The sequence below is a fragment of the Canis lupus genome, chromosome 17 (assembly GCF_003254725.2).
Source record: "Canis lupus dingo isolate Sandy chromosome 17, ASM325472v2, whole genome shotgun sequence".
In the NCBI taxonomy this organism is placed as follows: Eukaryota; Metazoa; Chordata; class Mammalia; order Carnivora; family Canidae; genus Canis; species Canis lupus.
This window is the reverse complement of record NC_064259.1, coordinates 42,045,267-42,051,990: the sequence shown is the minus strand read 5'-3', so window position 1 is coordinate 42,051,990 and position 6,724 is coordinate 42,045,267. Positions and strand designations below refer to the sequence as shown.

Genomic DNA, 6,724 nt, shown 5'->3' with positions numbered 1-6,724 from the left:
CAGATCTGTCCATTTGTGATGGAGGGGTATTGAAGTCTCTAACTTAGATATGGATTCATCTGTTTCTTTTTGAAGTCCCATTAGTTTTTGCCTCATGTGGTTTGATGGTCTACTATTAGACACATACACAGTTAGGACTGTTATGTCTTCATATAGAATGAAGCTCTTATCACTATGTAATGCTTTGTCTTTATTCCTGATAATATTTTAGCTCTGAATTCTGTTCTACTTGAAATTGATATAGCTACTCTAGTTTTTCTTTTTTAAAAAAATAGTATTAGCATAGTATATCTTTATCCATGCCTTTGCTTTTAATTCCTATAAGTCATTATATTTCAATTGGGCTTCTTATAAACACTACATACATAGGTCTTATTTTGTGATAGACTCTGAAAATCCCTCTTTTCATTGATACATTTAGGCCATTGACATTCCAAGTGATTATTGATGTAATTGGATTGATATCTACTGTATTTCTTACTATTTCCTATTTGTTGCCCTTATTTTCATTCTTATTTTTGTTCTCCATTATTTTTTCTGACTTCTGTGGTTTTAAGTATACATTTTATTATTCCATTTTTCTCTCCTTTCTTAGCATGTCACTTATATAGTTGACCCTTGAACAATATGGGGTTAGAGATGCCATACCTCCTCCCCTCCCCTGTGCAATCAGAAATTCATATATAACTTTTGACTCCTCCAAACAACCACTGAGAGTCTGCTATTGGCTGGAAACCTTATGATAATAAAAATAGTCCATTAATACATATTTTATGTTAAATATATTATAGACTATATTCTTACAACAAAGTAAACTAGAAAAAGAAAATGTTATTAAGAAAACCATTAGGGGAGATAACCTGGGTGGCTCAGCGGTTTTTGCGTCTGCCTTTGGCCCAGGGCGCGATCCTGGGGTCCCGGGATTGGGTTCCGCGTCTGGCTCCCGGCGGAGCCTGCTTCTCCCTCTGCCTGTGTCTCTGCCTCTCTCTCTCTCTCTCTCTCTCTCTATGTCTATGTCTATCATAAATAAATAGAAATAAATTAAAAAAAAGAAAACCATTAGGAAGAAATTTATATTTGCAGTACTGTAAAATATCCATGTATAAGTGAACCTGTGCAGTTCAAACTCATTGTTCTTCAAGGGTCAGCCGCACTTAGTGTATTTTTTTTTATTTTTTTATTTTTTTGAAAATCTTTTATTGGAGACAGGATGTAGTTTTTATTGGTGAGTAAAGATGGGGCAGTGCTAAAAACTTCAGGAATGCAGGGGTTGCCACTTCTCTAAGACCATGATTAGAATGTATTTGGCCCCATAGCCAACCAAGATAAGCTGCTTTTCAGCCACTGTGTCTTCAAATCCATCCATGTTAAACTTGGTGCAGCCTCACTTCCAACAGCCAGGTAACTTGAATTTTGCCCTGCATTGGATCTCAGTCTTGTTTTGTCGTGTGGAACTGATGAATCTGATGGATTAGCCAATGTGGAGCCTGGCCACTGTGCCCTCCACATACCTGTCTGAGGCTTAACTGAGGACAACTTTAAACATAAACGTTCAGTGGAAAGTCTGTCTCCATGTTCTTAGCGTGATGCACACGTGCAATGGAATTGTGTACACTACTGAGGAAACTTTTGTTTGCAGTCATTGCACATCTGGGAAAAGAGCATGTTTGGCTTAATTGGCTGTAGTTTTTTGCTATTGTTTTTTTACTTTTTTTTAGTGTTTTTCCTAGAGTTTGCAATATACATTTTATAGTCTAATCCAAGTCCACTTTTAAATAATGCAATACACATCATAAGCTGTGTGAGTACCTTGTAATAACAAAATAATCCTAACTTCTTCTCCTGTCCCTTGTATCATTGTCATTCATTTCACTTTTACATAAACTTTTTTTTTTTTACATAAACTTATATAATCAAATACATTTTGGTATTATTTAATTAACACACTGTTATCTGATCAATTAATGATAAGAAAAACACTTTTTAACATTTTAACCTTACCAATAATTCTGTGATGCTATTTCTTTCTTTACATTGATCTAAGTTTCTGACCTATGTATTTTTTTTTCTTCTCTAAAGAATTTATTTTAACATTTCTTGCAAGACAAGTCTACTGGCAATAAGTTCCCTCAATCTTTGAGAAAATTTCTCCTTTTTTTTTTTCACTTTTGAAGAATAATATCTAGGGTGGTAGTCCTTTTTTCCTATACTTCAGTTGTTGGGTACCATTCTGATATGCATTCCACTGTAGGTAAGGTGTTTGTTTTTCCCCATGGCATTTTCAGGATTATTTCTATGTATCTGATTTCTTGTAGTTTGAAATGAAATTCCCATATGCAGTTTTTGAGGGGCATTTATCCTGCTTAATAATCTGAGATTCCTGGGTCTGTGGTTTTGTGTTTGATATTAATTTGGGGAAGTTCTCAGACATTATCATTTTGCATATTCAGGTTTTTTTTTTGGGGGGGGGAGTTTGCTTTTTTCTTCTCTTTCTAGTAGTCCCATAATGTGTATGCTACATATTTTGTATTTGTCCCACTGTCCTTGGATAATCTGTTTTGTTTTGTTTTTCAGTCTTTATTCCCTTTGCTTTTAGTTTTTGATATATCCTCTAGCTCAGAGATTTTTTCTTTAGCCATGTCCTGTATACTAAAAAGCCCATCAAAGGAAGCAAACCATAAAAAACTTTTAACTATAGAGAATGAAGTGAGGGTTGATACTGGGGAGGTGTGTGTGAGAGTGGGCTAAATGGGTGATGGGTATTAGGGAGGGCACTTGTAATAATGAGCACCTGATTCATGTATAAGTAATGAATCACTAAATTCTCCTCCTGAAACCAATATTACACTACATGTTAACTCACTAGAATTTAAATAAAAATTGAAAAAAAAGGCATTCTCATAGTTGTTTTATCTACCTCTCTGTTTTTTAACCTGTTTTTAATTATAGTATAGTTAGCATACAATATTATATTACTTTCAAGTGTACACCATAGCAATTCAACATTTATATATATATTATGGAATGCTCACCACAAAGTGTAGTTCCCATACAAAGTTGTTACAATAATACTGACTATATTTCCTAAACTATACATTCCTCAGACTTATTTTCTAACTGGAATTTTGTACCTCTTAATCCACTTCACTGATTCTGCCTATCCCTCCTCCCTCTGGCAATCACCAGTTCTCTAAATTTATAAGTCCACTTTTTAATTTTTTTTATTTTTTATTTTCCTCATACAAGTGAAATCATATAGTATTTGTCTTTCTCTGGCTGACTTATTTCACTCAGCATAACACCCTTTAGGTCAATCCATGTTGTTGCAATTGGCAATATTTCTTTCTTTTTATGTCTGAGTAATATTCCAGTGTGTGTGTGTGTGTGTGTGGGTGTGTGTGTGTGCATGTGCATCTTCTGTATCCACTCATCTATCGATGGACACTTACCCTTACCTTGGCTATTGTAAATAATTCTGCAATATATTGCATTCCTATACACTAATCAGCCAACTAGCAGAAAGAGACATCAAAAAAGAATCCCACTTACAGAATTACATCAAAAATTACCTGGGATTAAATTTAATCAAGGAGTTTGAAGACCTGTGCTCTGAAACTTATAAGACATTGATGTGATAAAATAAATGGAAAGATATTTCACAATTGTTTTAAATTCTTGGTCTTATAATTCCAACATTTCTTCTGTGTTTCTGGTGCTTGTTCTGCCTTTTCAAGTGCTATTTTTTTTTTTTTCCTGATAGTGGGACATGGTGTACTGGATAAAGGAACTGCTATAAACAGACCTTTCGTAATGTGGTATGAGGTATGATGGGAGGAGAAGTGTTGTATTGTGCTATGATTTGGTCTCTGTTGTTGAGTCTATGCCTTTGGACTATGAAACAACAAATGTTTGTCACTAGTTTGGTTTTTGTTTTTGTTTTTCTTATCTGTTTTGTCTCAAGTTAAGTAAGACAGGATGGCTAAAAAGGGTACAGACTGGATATTCCCTTTAGCCAGATCAGTTAGGCTATGGTCATATCACAACAAGTTAGGTTCCAGTTAATTGGCTTCTCCTGAGAGCAGGCCTTGTTAAGAACACACTGCAAAGATATTACAGAGTTCATAGGTACACCATAGCCAATTTCTCCTATATTAATATTTTTCATTAACATAATATATTTAAAAATGTATATGACATTTTTCACAGTATCAGTGCATTATTATTATACCAAGTTCACTCTATTCACATTTCCTCAGTTTTTACTAAAGAGACTTTTACTGCTCTAGGATACCATCTAAGAGAAATATTACATTTATTCATCATCTGTAGGTTTCTACTAGCTGTAACAGTTCATCTGTCTGAATTCCAGGTCTTGATGACCTTGACAATTTTGAGGATTATTGGTCAGGTATTTTGTAAAATGTTCCTTATTTGTGTGTGTGTGTGGGGGGGGGTGGTGGTTCATGATTGCACATGGGGTAATGCATTCATGGGAGTCAGACCACAGAGATAATGTGCCATTCCCACCATTTCATATCAAGGATGTGTATTCTCAAGATGACTCATTACTATTGATATAACATTGAGAGTTGGATTTTCTACATAAATTATTTTGAATATTTTTCCACAAGAGTTTCACCTATCTATTATTTATGTATTTAATCATGTGCTTATATCAGTATTCATGAATATTTATTTTATATTTTGTGTTATAATCCAATAATTATGTATTTTCTTCCTCAGATTATCCCAAATGTGTCCTCTGGGAGCTATTTTAGTTGATTCTTGTCTGTCCTTTAATATGTCCATACTCCCATTTGTATATGGGTGTTTAGCACTTTCCTACTTTCTTGCATTTTAAAACCTATCTTATATATTTCCTGGTCCTGGAATTAAGGATTTATCCAAGGAACTCTAGTTTCTTTTAATGGAGATTATTATTAAAAATTAAGATCTGGGCATTAAGTGTGCTCTCATGTTGTTTTCTGGGTTTGTTTGGTTTTCTGGCTTTGTTTGGTTTCCCCTTGGATCCCATACTTTCATTCTGTGCTCTTTTCTTCATCTTCAAGTACATATTTTAGAAGTTCCCTGAGTTTGTTGGTGCTAGATTTTAACATTCTTAGCCTTTGTTTATTTTTAAATTATTTTATTTTGGGGGTAGCACCCAGGTGGCTCAGTTAGTTAAGCATCTGCCTTCAGCTCAAGTCATGATCCCAGGGTCCTGAGATTGAGCCCTACATCAGGCTCCCTGCTCCCTCTGTATGCTTGCTCTCTCTCTCTTTCTCTTGCTCAAATAAATAAATAAATCTTAAAAATTAATTTTCATCAATCTTGAAAAAATAATTACAAAAATACAGATTTTGTTTCATGGCATAATCATTTTTATACATGAAATTACTTTTTTATAATTATGTATTTTTAATTGAACATCATTAAGTAATTTTATGGCTTACATTGTTTTGTGATGTAGCTGAAGTATTTGATTTTAGACTTTAAAGTAGAGATTATTTTTTTCACTGTACAACTCATGTTACGAAAGATATTTCTCAATTACCTAAGTCTAAGTCAAGCTACCTACACATGAATAAACTCAAAAGAGCAACATATTTCTCCTTCTTCATGATTTAATATCATAGACACACACAATAAGGACTATGATAATTTCAGATGAGAAGATGTTGACCTATGAATTCTCTTTCCAACCATAGTCATATCCATGGGTCATGATCCATACTCTTTCTTCCCCCCTCTTCTCATTCCATGTTTATTCCAACATTCCAATTGCAGTATACTGTATCTTTGTAAAATGTTTCAAAGACTTTTGAAAAGACCAATCTCTATATTCTTTAGGCTGAGTTTCATATATAGCTATGACTTAAATTGACTAAGTTATTAATTAATGTTCTAAATTACAAATGCCAAGTTTAGGTTTATATATTATGCCATTATGCTGATTGTGTTAAAAAATAGAATTGGAGTGATTAGAGAGGCAGGAAATTAGTTCAGATGAAGGATGAATCCCTGAAAAGGGAAACTTAGTGTTGTGCCATGTTTTAAATTTGTTTTTAAGAAAGAACTGTTAGAACTTCTACTAATACATGTAACTTAAGTGAGATGATAAAGACAAAGTAGAGAATCAGTCTAAACTAATCATTTAGCTAATGTATCTCTGCTCAGCAGCTATCCAAAGATATGAATCTTCTTCTTGATAGACATATGAACAGAAAATAGATTTAGGAGTAATAAATGTAGTGTTGGTTCTTGATGAGATAACCTAGGAATACTACACAGGATTCTTTTATCTAGTAGGATAGCTTGATATGCTACGCAGTTAGACTATTTTTGGTGTGGGTTTATCCTTATGTGACAAATTTTTTCTGTATAAACTATCAGTTGAACTCTATCTAAAAGTTCTTATATATAAGATCTTATCTTTAAGTTCTTCCTAGGTAGAACTTAATGACTAGAATTAGTCATAAAAGTAAAATCTAAAATGAAAATGGAAGCCCTATTTTTTTGAACATTTTCAGACTGCTTGTCAATAATCTGTTGTTATATGACATGGGAAAATTTCTGATTTAGAAGATTATTGGAGGTTATTTAAATTCTCAATACACATCAGTTGTAAACAAATTTTTCACAAATTTTGCTCTTTAGAAAACAAAACCTTATCACACTGTTAGTGTATATGAATTATAAGAAAATCAAATTTCTTTGGAATATG

At 33.3% G+C, this 6,724-nt stretch overlaps 1 pseudogene; it reads right to left on the bottom strand.

Moving 5' to 3' along the window:
• Nucleotides 1-1,562: 1,562 nt before the first annotated feature.
• LOC112665127 (small nucleolar RNA SNORA70) lies at nt 1,563-1,686 on the bottom strand (annotated as a pseudogene).
• Nucleotides 1,687-6,724: the final 5,038 nt, after the last annotated feature.